Source organism: Aedes aegypti, chromosome 2 (genome assembly GCF_002204515.2).
Source record: "Aedes aegypti strain LVP_AGWG chromosome 2, AaegL5.0 Primary Assembly, whole genome shotgun sequence".
NCBI lineage: Eukaryota > Metazoa > Arthropoda > Insecta > Diptera > Culicidae > Aedes > Aedes aegypti.
The window spans coordinates 464,864,792-464,885,391 of NC_035108.1; the positions used below are offsets into that span (position 1 = coordinate 464,864,792).

At 33.8% G+C, this 20,600-nt stretch overlaps 1 protein-coding gene across 1 annotated transcript in view; it reads left to right on the forward strand.

The window, feature by feature from the left end:
• Positions 1–3,297: 3,297 nt before the first annotated feature.
• The window catches only part of LOC5575669 (UDP-glucuronosyltransferase 2B37), a 44,789-nt gene continuing 27,486 nt past the window's right edge, over positions 3,298–20,600 (forward strand). The window contains exon 1 of the mRNA XM_001662078.2: positions 3,298–3,480. The gene's annotated coding sequence lies outside the window, so the exon portion shown is untranslated. The remainder of the gene's footprint in view (positions 3,481–20,600) is intronic.

Below are 20,600 nucleotides of genomic sequence, written 5' to 3' on the forward strand. Positions count from 1 at the left end.
TACAGCTGTTCTTGCAATAACGGAGTAGCAACTGCGGGCGGTCAATCATGCTCATGCTCATGCTCATAAATCAACACAAACACTTGAAAACAAGAAGGTACGAACAATTTTATTCCATACGTTTTTATCGATTGAACAATTATGCTCACTCCCCAGTTCATTGGACTCGAACCCTAAAAGTGGTTCGCTTCCTCGGCGAGATATTTTGACACTTCTTTATTTACTTTTTGGCAGGCGCACAACCGGCGCGCAACTTGTTGGACAGTCTGCGGATACAATATCTAAGAAGTAATCACACATCCTTGTTATCTATCATATTTTAAGTAACTGCAGGCATCCATAATCATTTCAACTTATTTCACGTGAGAATTCTTAAGGGGGCAGGATCCGTCATTGATTTTGGAATTTTCAAAACCAGTTTTTTCGTTCAAAATCAAGAAAATTTTCAGGAAAATGTGTTCACTGTATTGTATTCTCACATTGAAACACAGTGAACACATTTTCATCGAATACTTTTCAGTTTTGAACAGAAAAACTGCTTTTGAAGTTTCGATGATGACAATGATCATGATGACGGAGCGTTGAGCGTTAACACAACGTATAGTAAAGCATAATAAGCGATGGTTATGTCACGCTAAATTTCAATTCCCCCACCTTTGTCACGTTTTTTGTATGAGTCCTCCGAAAATTTTGTAAGGCTTGGCTTGACCACCTCCCCTCCCCTGAAGCGTGACGTAATTTGTGCATGACCCCTAAAAAAACTATGGAAACGCAATAGAAAAACAAACAACTTTAGTGTTTTTCGTGAAAAATGTTTCGACCTAAATATATAAACTTTATTATTCTCTATGCAATTATTGCAAATAAAAGATCATTTAGTACTCATCTTTAGTATGGCGTACAAAAAACTAGTCATTTGTATAAAAATACAGAGCATATTAGGCACAAAAATAGGTATTTTTAAAATCTGTTAAGTTATCTTTTGTTTTAATATAAAAAAAAATATTTATATAAATAATCAATTTGCCTTGACAACTCTAGGAATGGCAAAACTCCATGCATACTCGATAATCTATTAATATCATTCATATAATTTAATATACTGATAGTGGATCAAGTGTCCTACCCCATGAAATAGCTTGATAAGATATTTCAAACAAATAACTCCCCAAGTACCCAAATGAAGCTTCAATTAGCCCTCCGTGCTAATATAATATTATTATAGAGCTGACGCGCCCCATATTAAGGAGTGTATCGAAAACTAGTCGCAAACATTCAAAACAGTCTCATAAATATTGGGTAAACATATTTTCCGATAGAATAAGCTTTTCATCCTATTGTGTTTGATATAAATTTTGTTCAATACAAATCATCGAATCTTCATAAGACACTTAAAAAAAGTAATTTTCTGCAAGATTTTATTTTCCTTGCTTTATAAACCTTGTTGTATTTATATTAATATTTATATTAAGACTGCATACAGTACTGACCCGATTTTGTCAGCCCCCGATTTTGTCTGCCCCCGATTTTGTCTACCCCCGATTTTGTCAGCTTTTTGACCCGATTTTGTCAGCCTATTTAAAATTTGTCAAAAAATTGTTATTGTCATGTTTTACCACGTTTCCATTCAAATTGACGATGATGTTTGATGTCATGCACGCATGGGCGTAGCCAGAGGGGACAATGAAAATGCCTTTTATTAAGTGTTAAAAATCGATATTACCAATATAAGGGAGGGGGAGCCCCTGATAAAAAAAAACTGGCTACGCCCATTTTCATCGCCCTCTTAAAAGTCAATGTAACCATGTTACACATAAAAAATTGAAAACAGGTACAAAATAAAATGACCCGATTTTGTCAGGTTCCCCATTTTGTCAGCCCAAAATTCACCGAGGGGCTGACAAAATCGGGTCCTTACTGTATTATTTAATATTTGTTTAGTTGCTTCAATACTTGATGACATGATAAAGATTTCCGTGAAAAAATCTCTCAGAAATATAAACTATGCTCTGAGATATACCGTTTTGAATGTTTGCGACTACTTTTCGATACACTCCTTAGCCGTATAATAAGCTCAAAAAGGTGAATTAGCGGGCTAGTGGTTTTTTTTTAATTGTTTTCATATTTTTAAGTGAGCTGATTTTTTTGCAGTTTAATGAATCATGTTTACACGACAATGAAGACAGCTTTTAGTTGCCGTCGAAATACGCGTACCTGTCAAAGGATACAAACTCTTGTGGAATTTAATGGTATAGTATTGAATTCGGTTTTCGTTTAATAAATTAATCGATTAGCAAATTTTCCTAATACCTAATAATTTTCAATTTAAGAGAATCATAATGAAGCATACTCTAAAGTAGCTCAATGTCTTTCAAGATACTCATGAAACTCTGTGCAGAACTGATAAGATACGAATTGGCGTGGTATCAACCATCACTATCATTGAAAATAATTTGATAGTGCGTGGCATATGTATGTCACACCGGTACGCTTGAATCTTCAGCGCACGTTAGTTATTGTTTATCAAACATACATGAATAACGAATGTTAGTGGTTTTCGTAATTTTCATAGGATTCTCTCAAGAGACAACTCGGTATCAATTTATTCTCTTCTTTTTAACACACACTCTGAAATTGATTCACACATTGCGTGTACTACATATCGATCTTCAAAGTGAAGAAGAAATTAGAGCTGATTCACAAATTTCATAACGCTGAAGGGGGTGGGTGGATGTCTTTGAGTTGTTACAGTTCATGCAAAATTTGAAAAATATTCATACAAAATGCATTACGAGGGGGTAGGTGGATGTCAAAAATGGACATTTTTGGTGTTATGACATTTGTGAAAAAACCCTTAGCATATAGACAAGTCCAATAGTAAATTAGGCTGTACAGAAGGCGAGATATTTTGAATCGTAGCGTGAATGTCGGTTTTCCGATTGTGATTTAACGTTCAAGAATCCTTCATCGCAATCATCGTCATCATCGAAACATCAAAAGCAGTTATTTCGGTTCCAACCTGAAACCCATTCGATGAAAATTGTTTTTTTTTGTATATCGGTTGAAGAATAGAAACAATGAACACATTTTTGTGCGAATTTTATTGTTTTTGAACGCGATAGCCTGCGCGATAATTACGACAACGGATTCTTGAACGTTAATCTTAGCGTGCACAAACATTCAAATCTCTTACTCCGGCTCTCACGCTACGCGAGCGCGAGATTAGCAACACGTGCGAATCGACCATGCGCGCGAGGCGCGAGTTTTAGCCATGCCATTGCAATCGTGCGCGGCCGTCTAATCCTTCTAGTACCGATTCAACTTTCAGCATGCGAATCCGATCAATGCATGCGCGAAACGAACTCTTCTGAACTCTCAGTTTCGGTGCAAACTTCGAGGCGTTCGGACGTGATTTTACGAGCGATTAGTGAGCGACAGTTTTGCGGTCTACTTCGATCAGTGTGATTGGGAAGGTTTTTTGTGAGTCCTTATCATTATTTAGGCAGTTCCTGGACAACAGTTTGTCTCGTTTCCGACCCAATACGACACCGAAACTAGATCGGTCAGTTAAGTCTGCGAGTTGCGTCGAAAGAAGTGGGATGATAAGCTAGGAGAGTGTCTATTGGTGGATGGAACAAATTCGAGTTTCTTTTTGTCGGCGCAGAAAAAGAATTCAAACCAATTTGGTTCAGCCCATGAATGGTGGAAGTGTTTCGCAACCAAGTGAACAGTTGCAGAAAGCAAGCTATTGTTATGTAAAACGTTTAGAGGGTGGTGCATGCGGTGATCTCTGATCCCAACGTGGTTCAAATTCAAAGGCGCAGATTTGGTGCTACTGGTTTCTTTTATATGAAATAAGAAAGATTAAGACTCGTTAACTAGATTGAAACCAATGTACTCCTACTAGATTCGCTTACTACATTCCATTCGCGTACTAGATTCCATTCACAAAAATACTAAGTTCAAAGTCAAAGTCAAGCCGTGCATAATACGGGTATCTAGATCGCGAAAGTGAATCTTCGAGCAATAAGTGAATACCCGGCAGTGTTTGTCACGCTGCCAAGTCAAGTGTCAAAATAAACGTTTACATTTTTGTTTTGCGTGTCAGGGAGAGTCTTCGATTTTAAATGCATATCATCGAAAGGTTTTCGTTTCTTCCATAACATGGTTTAAATATTGCATCAACTGCAGAGCACACGAGTTTAACCTTCTACATGGATAGCTAAGAGTTCAACAGCTCAGAATTGTAGTTGATGAATGACATCAATTTTATTAACGGTATCTTGATAGAATTTTGACGCAATCTAGGTACATTAGATATCGAATTTCGAAGCAAGAAGTTCGGCGAATAACATGAATGAATTCAGCAATTCATTTGCAATTTGCAAAGCTACGAAAAAATGGTATATCACCACTAAGTGGATCTTTCGTAGTTATTTGGTTGCACATCTCACACTTTGTGTGCGAGGTAGTAGGCGGTGGATGAACAGTAAGCTATTTGAACCGCACTGACCATGCCGTATCATATTACTAAGCCGGAGTCTTTGTGTTTACTTCCAATACAATTCACAGAACGAAAAAAAAGCCGGTCGGTGGTAATAAACATTGCAACGATTATGGCTAACTATCCTCGCTTGAAAACAGGTGTTGCCGAGTTTTCCATTTTCAAGAGCAAAGTGACGAAAGCATTTATTTGCACGGTTCCTAAGCTTGATGACCACGACTGTGGGCTTTGGGTTAGGGAAAACTGGGTAGATTCCGTTTAAAAAAAAAATGTTCAAAAGATATTTAAGAATGACGTGTTTCTTTTAATATTTTTTCGAAACATACAATTGAACCAAGACTAATGCTATCTTGGACAATGCAACCAATGTCAGATAAGTTTCAGAAATAACAGATAGCTTTTTTATATATATGATACCTAGTTCATTATAGCAATCTGGGAGGCTTATTTTATAAACATATACAGTACTGGACTGAATAAAGTACGCATTGTCCATTTTTCATACAAAATTATCAAGTTTGAGGTTTGGATCTCGGCTTCTAGTGGTCAGATGGATCTGAAATTTTCTTTTCATCGCAGTTCAGAAATAACATGAACTTTACTCAACTTAAAAATAACAGTATTTGAAACAAAAACTTTTGATTTATAAAAATTCTCAAAAAATCAGTTCTACTGAAAATTGTTATTCTACAAACTTGTGTGTCTTATCAAATTGAACATTTTTGCAGTAGGGTAGAATACCATAAATAAGTCAATTAAAGAATTATTTCTAATTCAAAGTTTTACTATTTTTGTCAAAATTGGAAATTTTTGATAACTTGGTTGGTTAAGAAAAATTCTGAATTTCCAGCTTAGTAACTTTCAAGTTGCTGTAAAAAAATCAGGTCAATCGGAGCAATAGAAGTCGAGACCTAAGCCAACAAACTTGACCATTTTGTATGACAAACGGCAGGTGCGACTTTATTCTGTCCAGTATTCTGCCTTACTCTGCACAAAAATCTCCCTTTCTCATTCACCCTTCCATAAAATGTTCATACATTCAACAAGGCTAATAATAGTTGAAATTTCATACAAAATCAAAACAGCGAAGAGCCCTACAGTAATCCAGTCACATCAATTTAAAACTGTTAAAAGTGGTCGACATTGACTTCAGTCGAGTCATTTTGACCGACTCGACTTATAAAATAGGCCCCTAAACAAGTACAGAAAATGTTTTATGTTGAACCCAAAATATCCATCAGATTCTAGCCTTTTTGAGTTAAAAATAGCAATGGTATGCTAAAAATTATTTTATTTTAATCAAAATTTGATTCAAACCGATCAACTACTGTAGATTCCCGTATTCAGACCATTCGTTACTAGCTTATATTTAGGAGTATTCAATTAACTATAATGTTTGCAATTCGTTCGTTTCCGTTCGTTCGGTTCCTACAATGATTTGGGGCGCATAATTGTGAAAATAATTCATTTTACAGATATTTAAAGACTACCAAAAAACCATCAAGTCAATAAAAAATCTAAAATATTTGCATTCCTGAAAATATTTACACATTTATGGGTTGTAATGATAAACTTGATCCTATTTATTTCACTAACTCAGTAAATGCAAGATTTTGTGGAGGTTATGACAATTGCATTTTGATGAAGGCCAAATGACCTATCAGTATCATATTCCAAGTACCATAATCTGGGGTAACATTGGTCAGTTTTATATGAAAACTTATTGAGTTTATGAATTGATTTGTAATTATGAATTGATTTGTAATCTTAAGTGTTAACTGTTGAACTAGTTTTTGAAATCATACAGCAAACCAAATCTCGAAAACAGACTCAAGTAAAAAAGTATACAAGCTTACTTTATCGATTCTATGTGTTTCGCAGACGAAATTCTACACATTTCGTTCTGAACCAACTCGATTTTCCACTTTTAGAACGTTTAATTTCCGGATTTAAAAAACGACGAATGTAAGATTTTCAACATTGGCAAACTAACCACTAGTTTCGCCGCTCCACTGTATGGAGACACAAAGTGACTTCTTCTGAATTATTTTTTTTTAAACCAAATGGAAGTTTCTTACGTTGATTTGAAAAAGTAATCGAGAAATATAGTTGTACAATCATAAAACCGTTTTTTCTCAGAAAGCGTGCTCATTCTAAGGGAAATTCCACACATTTAGGTGTTTTATACTGATTTTCATAGTTCAATATTGCAATTGGTTTATTGACCAACCTTTCAACCGACAAAACTTCTAAAGGACAAAAGGTCGAAAGACTAAAGGTCAAACATGATTTGCTTGGTGGGAAATTTTTACTTCTTTGAGAAAAGGTTTTCGACCTTATGTCCCTTATTTTTTCGTTCTTCGACCTGTTGTCTTTTGACCTTTTGTCACAGATTCATTGCAATTAAATGGTCAAATACACGAGTTGTTAGAATTTTGTCATTTTCTGAATCAGGGACTCAAATTTAGTAGATAAGATTTTTTTAATTCTTAAACTTGTTTTGTTATATGGTGATCCATTTCGCACCAGTGGGTCATTTTAAATTTTTAATATTTAAGCTAGTTTAATGATATGTTTAATGTTATTTCATAAAAAAATCAAATCCATACACTAATAGAGATCAACGAAGTACTGGTTTTGCCGAAAGTTAGTTAAGAATATTTCAATTACTAAAGATAATGTACCAAAAGGTTGTAAAATAGTGGCCAATTTGCCCGCGGTACTTATGGAAGTTTTGACAACGCAATCATTCTCGGAGATATCATTTCAAGTAACAATCGCATTTTCCTTGCTCATATAAGTTCATTCAGAAATTTCATAACGCTGAAAATTACCATTTTGAAATTCATCCCATCGTAAGGCCTTTTACATGAATATTTTACAAATTTTTCCCACCCCTTTTAGCGTTATGAAATTTGTGAATGGGCCCTATAGTTTTCAAAACTCATGTGAGACAATTCTTCGGTAGTGTCATCCATGACGATAGAAATCATTGCTTCGAAAATTTGGCAAATTTACTCATAAACTTAACTCAATTTTCGCAAAAATTTTTGTTTGTATTAACCTATGAATATAAGAAACAGAAGCATCCATTCTTCCATAAAAAAATGTGGATTCAATTTTTTACGATATGAATCATTCCGATCAATGGTACTCCGTATTACTGTGAGTACATTTATTCTACACTGTTCTGGAAGTTATTTTTGCATAAATAAAAAATTCTAAATAATAATATCGTCTATCCATTCCACATTGGGCCAGATCACAAAATTAGGTGGAAACAATTATTTTGACTATGAAGATGATTTTTTTGAACAAGAGTGTCTTCGGCGAAATTGTTACATATGATTAGGACTACATTTTGACATTGAGTGACAGTGGCGTGGTCCAACAAAGTACGAAAATATTTTTGCCAATTTTTTAGCTATTCAAGTGTTCTAGAAAGTTGTTCTTTGTTTAATTTTGAGCAACTTTGCCGAATACGCCAACCTTGTAAATTCAATGTAGCCCTTGCTATGGCGTTTTCAATTATGCAGGATAGGGCAGGTGGCCCATGTTAAACTGATTTTTTACCCATAACTTTTTTATTTAAAATTCTACTAAAATTACGTCCGCTACAAAGTTTTAGAACTCGTTACCGTGATGCATCATTACCCGCACACTTAAGCAATGCCGAAACTTTAAACACTGTTTTGAATATGTTTCTGCAACTTCTGGTATCACTGTTATTGTTATTCACATAGATGCACATTAAAACTTTGAATCTCGAACAAAAATTTTAGTGGAAAAGGCAATTATAACATGTAAAATGTTAAATTGATGAAGCATATCGTGTTTTTAAATCCGGACACATGCATCAAAATGCCGGACGCTTTTGAATCGAAATCCGGACAGGTGCGTTTGGGTTGAAAATACAAATGAAAAACTAATAAAAAGCACTTCACTTTAACTGAAAATCTCCAGTATAATAATATTAGATGCATGTATTTGCATACATGGATCAAAATATTGGGTAAAACTATTTTTGTTTTACCTTCGCCCTGTCAACATCCTGCACTTGAGGTTCACGGAAATGATCTTCAATATAAACACTTTTCTTCCGCAAATCCATTCACAAGAGATTAATAACACTTTTTGTAATGTTATTATCAAACTTTTTGTCAATTCATATTATGTTTGTTTCTCTAAACGCACTAAATATAAGGTTTCCATGAAACGTCCGGGTTAATGATAACTTGCCTATAAATCCGGACAGCATTTGAGGCAGCCTTTTTTCACACTAAAAATGCTTATTTACACAGAATTCCCCACTCTTTCGTGCGCACACTTGAAATATATTATACCATTCACTTCTTAGAGACGTACAGTACCAAATTAATGTAGTTTAGTAAACTAATCGTAAGTCAGAAGTGGCTGATTTTGTTGCCGAAGTTTTGACTGTAGAATTTGGTTCTTTGCAGGAATGACACCGAACTGGTGCACCCAATTTGTTTTTATTTTTAATATTTTATTGCAAAGGATTACTAGATGGAACAATGAATTAAAATGAACAGCAACATTGAAAGTTGAGAATATTAAATACAAACCAAAACTTATTGCTCGATTTCATATTTAATTTGTTAAATACAACCAGAGTGTCCGGATATTGGTACCTTCCGGATTTTGATTCACCACGGTAAAAGCGCATCTTGGTTAAGGCTAAGAAGCCTGTCAATCGTTCTGGAAGCCATGTTGACATTACAGCTTGCAATTTCAAAGTGTTAAAATTCAGTACTCATAGTTCATGATGATACGGAAAATTATCATTATATATGCTGAAAACATGCTGATACTTTTTCAGAAGCGTCAGTGCAAAACAAAATGATTTTCTTCAATTCAAAATTATGATATGATTTAGCAACAACCCAAGTAACAATGAAAGCTGAACAGCAAGAGTATTTGCTGAATATTGGCTGATAAATGGCGTACAAGGCTGAACACCGTGACAGCTGAACAATAATTTAAAGAAAAGCTTATTAAACACTATTATTCAGTAGTATACTCAAAGCTGAATATTGAGTTGAACAAACTATTTTTCATCTACAGTTTTAACTTTTGTTCAGCCAACCTGAATCATATTGATTAAAGGTTATTTAAAGCTTTAATCAAATCAACAGCCATTGTCGAAAAATTGTTCACCTGTATGTTGATAATAATATACATACCGAAATATATACCTACATTGTGTCGAACACTAAATTAATTATTGTAAAACTGTTTCATCGAACAACAAATTTTTCACATCCCGAAGCAGACATGCTATAAACACACACGGGCCTATTATTTGTCGAAAAAAATCCTGAATCCGGCATTGATGACCTTGTGTAACAACAAGATAGAACACTACACTCGATTACGCAGATTTCTTCGTTACATTTTTAATTAACTGTACGAAATCGAAATCATTACCAACGCAACAATTGAATAGCAGAAATTGAAAATTACCAAGGATTCTATTTCGAAACAAAAATCACAACACACTTTGACAGCTAACTCAAGTGTTTTTGCATAGCGCTGCTATCACTTCTTCAGCCTCAATGCAGCCTTTAAAATAGCCTTTATTCAGACAAAATAATATGTTAGTCCCTTGCTGTTGATGATGTTCACACAGTCTCATGTGGAGCAGATGTCAAGGTAAGTGGTTATTAATCAGCGAATCCCAGTTCAAATCTCAATGGCACATATTTACTAATCTTCATCTTTAAATTCCAGCACTTTTCTACACTATGTGTTTGAAATTGTTAGTTGCGTTGATAAAACCCAAAACTATAAACCTGTAAATACTTTTTAATTTTTTTTGGTTAATTGTTGAATAATGGATGAATAAGCGATTGTTAAGCTATCGAAGGTTGCCATCTGTTTTAAAAATAGAATTATGGTCATTCAAAGAGGCCTGAATAAGCGCATGCTAGACCTTTATTCAGCCTTCTATATAGCTTCAATTAAGTTTAAGGCTGAATAAAATCGCCAGAATTAGATGTTTAACAGCTGAACAACAGTGAATGCAGGCTATGAACAGCTTTTGTTCAAACAAAGGCTGAATTGAATTAGCTATAAAAGCGTTTGAGCAGCTTCAAATTGTTACCTGGGAATCATCAATGACGCGTACAAATTTCAATGGCGGCCTACTTCGCCTTAAAGGATGAAGGGATTCTGTTCATTCGTTTATGAAATATGACCATTTTTATTCAAAAAATAATATTTTTCGAAAGTCAATATGCATCTAAAAGAGGGGGAAACACGGGGATGCAATTTGCGCAGGATCTGAAAGGTACAATTAAGAGGTTTATATGAGATATTGTATCTCTGGAGGATTCCCCTTTTTGAGATATTGACGTTTGAAAAATATGATTTTTTTTTTGATAACAATGGTCATTTCTCATAAATGAATAGAATCACTAGAATTAGTAGAATTACAAATAAAAAAAATGAGCAAAATATCAGTTGTTCATGGACCATCCATCCTTGCATCATTGAAAAATCCATAACAACGGCTTCAGTAGACTTACAAGGTTGGTGTATTCGGCAAGGTTGATCAAAATTAAAATAAGAACAACTTCTTCGAACACTTCAGATCGCTAACTTGAACAGCTTAAAGGTTGGCAAAAATATTTCCGTATTTTGTTGGACCACCCTAATGTCATTTAATGGCAAATGTGGTTCGCATCATATGTAACAATTTTGCCGAAGATACTTTTTTACTAAAAATCATTTTCATAGTCAAAATATGTTTTTCCTCCTAATTTTGCGGTCTGGCCCAATGTGCAATGGTCAATTGGGTCCTAAAATGTTTAATGAAATCTTGTTTATATTCAATGACACGAAAGAGCATGTTTCTGCAAGTATTTTAGCAATTTTCCCCGCTCAAATAACGGCTACATCATATTTAAATTTTAATTTAAAAATTGGGTCCATAAATGAACCTTGCCACTTTTGATCATGTTTGACGTTCGCCTAATCGACAAAAACACCACAGGGCTTTTAGTTCAACACTGGGGTTGTTCCTATCTGACATTCTAGAAGTGACACGGAAAGCAAAATACACCCACAATTTGAGTTTAAGCCAAGGAGTGTGACAAAATCTAAAAACATGTTTTTTGGACTTAAACAAAAGAAAAACATTTAAAAATTGAGTAAACATGTGTTTTTAGTCTAAACTTAAGCGTTTGGCATTAAAATTGGGACAGGCCTTCAAGACCCTATTGCCAATGGATGGTCTTCCAAATATATTAAGTAAAGGCTCGTAAACCGGAATGTTAAAGAACCTTGCAAGAATCGTCACGATGTTTTTGTTTTCTCTAGTTCGTTGGCAAGAAACACCATTCTGAGGGTGACTGATATTATCGAGGATCTTTTTTGTTATATAAATATAGCAAAAGTGGTCAAAGAAACCTGTTAGTTACAGGTGCTCATAGAAGCAGTTTCTTATCCTAATTGGGACGTTAGGCCAGAAAGAAAAGTAAAAAAGACGGACATGAAAGGAATCAAAACCCATACACATCCCCGGTCGTTCAACTTTTATAATTTATCCAAGACCGAAAAAATAATCTTTGAAAACAAAATTATATAAGGTGCAGATCCACTTGTGATCCACAATATGAGCTCTATATCTTTCAAGGAAGCCCACTGCCGAAGTGAACCAAAGGTGCCAAGAATAGGATCCGGCTCCCTATTTCATATGGTCAGTGTTCATATATGATATTTTGGCGTTCTAAAGATGCGTTACGAACTCCATTGATTCTGATTATTTTTTCGCTATAATTTTGATACAGATGTATCATCAAATAGATAAGTTCCATTATTACAGCAAATAATGCAAATAATATGATGTTTCGAATGCCTGGAGTACATTTTCTCGAAACCATTGAAACACACTTGGTTCAACCTGTCTGAACATCGACCATATAGCCTCAAAATATTTATATCAATTTCACATGGAGCAACTTTTCGACCCTCGATCGAGAGGAAGTCTAAGCCTGATGTTTCCGGATTTGCTATCGATCTCCTTTGCTACTAGGCCAATTTTCTATCCTTGTAGTATATCATGCATTATAGGGGTGGTCAATAAAAACAAATATTCTTTTAGTCAATATATACTATCCAAATATACAGTAGCTATAGTTGAACAAACATCACCAGCTATAATTTGCACAACCAATAAATACACTTAAAGCTCCAGCTGTTTTCCACTTGTTGCATTTACCTACTGCAACTCTATGCACTTCTCCATATGCACCACGTGCTTCGCTTCGTCGTCGTCGCGCCTCTAAAACAAAACGCGAAACTGCTCGAATCGATTTTGCCTGACGGCGATTCCCAGGTGGAAGCCGCTACTCTGAGTCTGAGTAGTACCTAGCGTTTCGGTATGTGTTTTTAGTAGAAGAAGCATAAATGGAAAAGGTCAGTGCTAACATGTTTCAAGCAATACCCGCCAGCAGCTAATAGCAAAGCCGCGTTGCGCGAACCAATTATACCAATTGCGACAGAAAATCTACAGTTAACTGTAACACTTCCTATCGGCTTGACCGGTCGATGTTTAGCATTAGAATTGACATCACTTTAGATTCCGATTTCCGACTATGGGAACTGGATCTCACTGGTCGACTGATTGAATATGGATGGGGGGCGAAATTGGTACTTCGCCGAGATTTGGAGCCTTATTGATCAATTAGGCGCATGCAGCCTGACGGTTACCTAACAATTGGCGTGTAGTGAGCTGGGTGATTTTTTTCGAGGCCGAAAGCTAAACTGATTCGTGAAAGTTTTAAATGTCGTCGGCTACTAGCATGGTCGAGTACTTATGTACTGTGTACTGTGCTTTATACAGAAGCTGTCAATCTAACATATATATCTATAGACTTCGTGTCGCAATAAACTTGTTTGCTGGAATACCGCATGATTTGGACAATTAATTCGCAGCACGTTTGTTTACTCCTGAGCGCAACATAGATCAGACCGAAACAGATATCGAAGATCATAACAGAATGACTCATTTATTTCCTGTTTATTAACGAAAACCGTCTCGTCATCTCATCTCTTTTGAAGCGGCCCGAAATCAAGACTTCATTGACGAATTAGGTCCTCAATGGGATTTGCTCACGTGATAAGAAATCATCTGAGAGTAAATAGGTCAGTGATAAGAACATATCGACCAATAAGCATGACAGGCAAAAATATTGATAGCACATTTTTGAGCTTGTTTAGTTAAACACCTGTGACTATGCACAAAGAAATCAAAGAAAGTACTCTATCATTTCCGGTTGAAAATTCATATTTTGTGCTCAAAATATATCAAAATTTTAAAATCGATTTTCTCCAGAAACGCAGTTTCGATTTTTTTATTTTTGGATATGTTTTAGGGGACAACTTATGTGGTTTATTGCACAATGTTTCAAAATGGAAGAATTATGGACAAAAAAGTTATGATTTTTTAAAAAATTAAAGATTTTGAAAAATAGAAATAGAGGAAAACAATATTTTTTATGTGATTATTTGAAAGTACAGAAAAAATGCAATCGAAAAGTACTTAAGTAAATTTTTTCTAGGTTGCATCAATTTCGAGATATACTCATATTTATATAAAATTTTTAAATAAAAAAGAATAATAGGCCCTTTTCAAGCATATTTCGTGTTTCTCCATTCCAAAAAAAAATATTTTGATTGAGCGAATCGTAGCTAAATCGTTTATCGTTTGATCAAAAAATTTATGCTTAAGTATTGAAAAAAGCGTGCACGGTAAAAAATATAAACTATATTTTCAAATGAAAATTTGAAGCTAATAGTTCTTAAAAACCGCAAAATTGATGTTTTTAATTTTTGGATATATTTTGCGGTTGTTGTAGGTATTGTTTAGGACTATTTGGAAAACAATATGCACGGTAAAAAATAATGACAGATTTTTTTAATAAAAAAAAAAATGAAATCGATTTTCTATGAAAATGCATCTGTGATTTTTATTATTTTTGGACATGTTTTAGGGGACAACTTATGTGATTTATAGCACAATGTTTCATCATGGAAGAATTATGGACAAAAAAGTTATAATTTTATGAAATATTACAAATTTTGAAAAAAATCGAAATAAAGGAAAACAATATTTTTTTATGTGTTTATTTGATAGTACAGAATTGCACAAATTAAAGATAAATTTTCTAAAGACGGTATCACCAGGAACGAAAAACTTCAACTACTTTCAATATTGCCGAGGTCATGGACGGTTCAGAAAATAATGGATACATTTAATACATCCAGGTTTTTGGCAACACAAGCTAAACAGTCATTAGCAGGAACAAGTAAATCTCGTACATCTTTCGGGCTAAGTAATGTAGCAAAAGAAATTGTAGTAAACTTTTACGAAGATAATGAAACTAGCCGAGTGATGCCTGGCCAACGTGATTATGTTTCTGTAATGAGAGACTGAAAGTGGCAATTCCAAAAATGTTAATGATGACTATATTAAGAGAGTCGTTTAATCGATTTACTGAATTACATAGTGGTGTTCAAATAAGATTTTCATCTTTTGCAAAATGGCGACCGAAGAATTGTAAATTGTTAACTAGCTCTGGAACATATAATGTGTGCGTAAGTACTATTCACGAAAATGTTAATTTGATAATCCATAGTTTAAAGAAATATAAATTACTGCATGATTTAATTTTTTTTACTGATAGTTTATTATGTGAAACAAAAACAGTGGATTGCACCTGACGTTGTTGTGAAAAATGTTCAGATTCTACTGCCTTTGAACGAAGCTTGTTATCAGAAATCGAAGAGAATGGCATTGACGAATTACAATTTGAACAGTGGGTCACAACCGACAGGTGTGATATTGAAACTTTTTTAAAGCAGCCTGATGAATTTGTATCATATTTTACTCGTAAATTGGAGAAACTAATACCTCATGATTTTATCAAAATAGAGCAAGCTACATTTTTAAATAACACAAAAAAACAATTTGATAGAAGGTGAATTTGTGGTAATTTGTGATTTTTCGGAAAACTACACATTTTTTCTTCAATATGAAGTTCAAAGCCATCATTGGAATGCTCAGCAAGCTACTTTGCATCCGTTTGCAATATATTATCGTCAAGATGGCAAAGTCAATCATTTAAGTTTTGTTGTAATTTCAGAAGATTTGCGCCACGATTCTGTATCTGTCAACTTATTCATATCTAAAATGAAAGATTTTTTGCGATTGGATCACAAATTAACTGTCAACAAGATATATTTTATGTCTGACGGAGCTGCATCACAGTATAAAAATAGGAAGAACTTTTCAACTCTTTGGCAATTTAAAATCAAATATGATATAGAAGTTGAATGGCATTTTTTGCAACATCACATGGAAAAGGGCCATGCGATGCCATAGGAGGGACACTAAAACGTATGGCTACCAGAGCCAATTTTCGAGCTGTGACGATAACAAGAAAATAGTTGATATAATTAAGAAATAAAATTGCAGTATATATATATGAAAAAAAAAAATCAAAAAACAATGGTTGTACGATCTTAGCCCTGGGGACCAAAGGTACACCGTTGTAATAGAATCACATTTTTAATGCCACTTTTAGATTTACCGTGTATATTTCGGAAGTGATGCATCTCAGCTAAATTTTACTTGAGTATTTTTCGATAGAAATTTTTCATATTGTACAAGAAACTACAAACAATATGCTGCAAAACATATCCAAAAATTAAAAACATCAATTTTGCGGTTTTAAGAACAATGAACTTCAAATTGTCATTTGAAAATTTCGTTTATATTTTTTTACCGTGCATACTTTTTTAAATACTTTAGAATATAGGTTTTGATCAAACAATAAACAATTCAGCTACGATTCACTCAATCAAAATAAAATATTTCTGTAATGGAGAAACACGAAATATGTTTGAGAAGGGCCTATTTTACTTTTTTATTTGAAAATTTTATATAAATATGAGTATATCTCGAAATTGATGCAAACTAGAAAAAAATTACTTAAGTACTTTTCGATTGCAATTTTTTTGTACTCTCAAATAATCACAAAAAAAAATTGTTTTCCTCTATTTCGATTTTTTTTCAAAATCTGTAATTTTTTTAAAAATCATAACTTTTTTGTCCATAATTCTTCCATTTTGAATCATTGTGCAATAAATCACATAAGTTGTCCCCTAAAACATATCCAAAAATAAAAAAAATCAAAACTGCGTTTCTGGAGAAAATCGATTTGAAAATGTTGTTTTTGAAATAAAAAAAATCTGTAACTTTTTTTTACCGTGCATATTTTTCTCCATATAGTCCTAAGCAATACCTACAACTTTGTAGAAGATCTCAAATCGATCGGACAAACCGTTTTCAAGTTACAATTTTTTAAAGATTTGCTATGCATTTTCCGATACGCCCTTCTCAAAAATAAGGCGAGGTTCAAAATGGCGGTCTGAAGGTGCAAAATGGCATTTTTGGTCATAAAGAATCTGTATGCAAATTTTCAGGCGATTCAAAACATACAAAAATTAAATTTAAAAAAAAATTCGTCATGTTCGGTGGAATTGCTCATATGTGTTTGTAAATTACACGTTTAAAATGCGGAATATTGTCGCCGAATATCGCAACATCCTAGAAAAATTTCAGAATAGTAGTGTGAATGCATGTGGTTGTAAACTTTTTGCAATGCTACAGAACACTGCAGGATGAGCATTTCGAAAAAAATACAGTTGACACAATTTAAAACGTGTACGTTCCACATAATGAAGATTTGGCATAATGAGAAATATATACCTTCTTTAAAATGCTACTTGTTCTTATATGAAATTACTGAATGCTGAAAGTGTCTGGGTAGTCCCAGTCGGTCGAGGAACATTTCGTAATGGAAATTTCCTTGACTTCTCTGACTATAGAGTATCATCGTGCCCGCCATACGATAAACGAATGCTACAAATGGAAAATCTCGCAAATAAATCTCTCAGTTAAGAACTGTGAGTGCAGACTCTGTCCCAGTGAGGACGTAATAGTATTACGGTAATACAAAGAAGATGAAAAAAAAAGAACCAAAATTTATTCAAGGGGATATTTATAGATTTCTCTCGAAATTTCTGTTGAGGTTCTTTAAGAAATTCCTTCAAGTTTATCACCTGTACATAATATTAGAGACATATCGCCAAAATAATACTTGAAGGAATTGTACCATTATATACTTGTATAATTCACATTTTTCGTCTTGACACACACTGGGGCAGATCACTGATTTAAACGGTCATAAACTCAAGAACTCTGGGTATGCATCCTAGAGGTACGACTCCTTCGGATTTCGTCTAGATAAGTTATAACTGATCTGGTGTCCGGGTGTTTGGCCGAATGCCGTTTGGCCGAACGCCATTTGGCCGAATTACGAACAAAAAAAATCAAATTGCTTCAATGCCGATGAGTAGGATTCATAAATGTGACACAATAACTGATCAGTTAGTTAATTTGTGCTAGGGTTCAAAGTGATTTTCATCAGAAATTTTTCCTTCATATAAACATAGGCTATTCTTTCGATTTGTACTGGTTCCATAACTATTGGTAATATTTAACCTTTAGGAATTTTACCTTCTATAAATCATCGGTAGATCTTAGAGTTATACTGATATAATCATTATTTGCATTACACTTGCTTAAATTTTTATAAGTGGTTTTTCCTTCTTTTGATCATAGGCTTTCATTTTGAAAATTTTAAATAGTGTATTGGAATCATGGCTTATAATATGCTCATAAAGAGTCTTATCAAAAATACAAGGGTTAACTTAGGTGAGATGTCATTCTCCTCCAAGATTTACTCTGCACCGTTGCTTGCGTATATTAGTAATTTAAACGACTTACGTACTTACGGGGCCTAGATAGCCGTAGCGGTAAACGCGCAGCTATTCAGCAAGACCAAGTTGAGGGTCGTGGGTTCGAATTCCACCGGTCGAGGATCTTTTCGGGTTGGAAATTTTCTCGACTTCCCAGGGCATAGAGTATCTTCGTACCTGCCACACGATATACACATGCAAAAATTGTCATTGGCATAGTAAGCTCTCAGTTAATAACTGTGGAAGTGCTCATTAGAACACTAAGCTGAGAAGCAGGCTCAGTCCCAGTGGGGACGTAACGCCAGAAAAAGAAAGAAGAAGACTTACGTCAAAAAGGCTCACTGCATTGTGAAAAGAAGAAGCCAAAATTCGTGGTTGATGGAATTATAAATTAATTTACTTAGTAAGATTCGAAGCATGCTTAAGAAGCACGAATAAGTCGTAAACCGTATCAGTAACTGTCAAAAGCTCACTACAAACGCAATCTCTGCCTGATGCAATTACCGTTAGCAGAGAAGTGAATAATTGCTTTCATTTAGGATGTTCTTCTTTCAGCACTGAGTGTTCCTTGATCTAATACTAAAGGGCTGCATTCAGTGAATGGAATAAACCATTAATGTACAATATAACGTATTGGATACAATACAGCGTATTGTAATTGAATGTCGAAGCAATATTATTTATGTTTTGATATACAATTCAAAAACAATATAATATATTGTAACAGAACATTGTATTGTTTTTAATTGGTTTTATACCTTACAATTTTGGTCAAATTCCTATTTTCGCGTAAAACAACTGTTGCTTTTTTCTATGTAGCTTTGCTGAAAGAAATAAACAAAACAAGTTCAAAAAGCAAGAAATGTTGGGGGGAAAATATTTAAAAAATAAAAATAAGTAGTTTTTTAGAGGACACGTGACATTAGCTGTAACGACGAATGCAACCATGATACAGTTTGTTGAATTGTTTTTGTATTGTACAACAATAATCGAATTGCTTATCAAGACAATACATAAACAATATATCGTATTGTATTTTCAAAAAGTTTGTATGAGAAAATATCTATATTTGTATTGTTACGATACTTAACCACCCATACATTATATTGCAAAAATCTCATACACCATACAGTGAACTGTTCAAAACAATATATTGTACTGTAATTGTATTGTCATTTTCCAATATACTGTATTGTATTTCCAATATATTGAATGGTACTGTTTCAATACGTTATATTGTTTTTGTATTGTATTTTTTATCCGGGTGTCGCTGTATAACAAAAATGTTAAACAATATTTTGTCTTCAAGTAATTGTAATTGTAATTTATTGGCAAAACGAGAACATGTTAGTATTTAAACTTTAAATCATGTCAAGGAACAAAGTTTTTAATGCTTAGCTATAACATAGTAAATTGACATCATTTACTAACATAATTTTCGGATTTTATGATACTTTTAATAAGAACAGTCAAACAATGTTTTACAAAAAAAAACAATGTTTTACAAAATCCTGTATAACTCATGAAGCGGCAGCTCTTTTTTTGTTTAAGACTAGTCAAGAAGATTAGTTTCATTGTCGCGAAGAAGGAAAAGTGAAGCAAAGCGCCACGTGGGAAATATTTTGAAATAATTATATTCTATAAGATTTTCTTGAATTTATATAATTAAAATGTACAAAAAACATATTGAATGTTGATACAGTGTTTCCAGTGTTATTTAAATAAACATTTAAACGAATTTCAAGATAATGCATTCCATATGTGTATCCACACCCTTCGATTTTTATTAGAAGAATAATGTTGTGTTTAACAAAATTATATTATGCGATGAACATGAAGGCGGACTACACCTGAATTTTAAGAAGTTCATATAGCTTTTCACTGGACCTGGATTAAATGTGAAATCACCCATTTTAAATCACATATTGATTTATATTTTTTCGATCTAAAAATTGTTCTAGCAAAGAAGCCGCACGCAGCCCCACTTTTATTTTAACGACAATGAAGCTAATGTTCTTAACTACTCGTAGGGGGAGATCCCCCAGTACCGGACACTCAAGCCACTAAATTCATAATTCGAAAAATATTGGTTTTATGAGCTCGTGTTTCCCATTTATGATAAATATTATTATTTTTATAGTGTACAAAAATAAATTTGAAAATATAAATATGAATTTTGGCATTGCATTTTGATGATGTATTTTAGTACCAAATTGATCGATCTTAAAAGGTGGCACCCAATACCGGA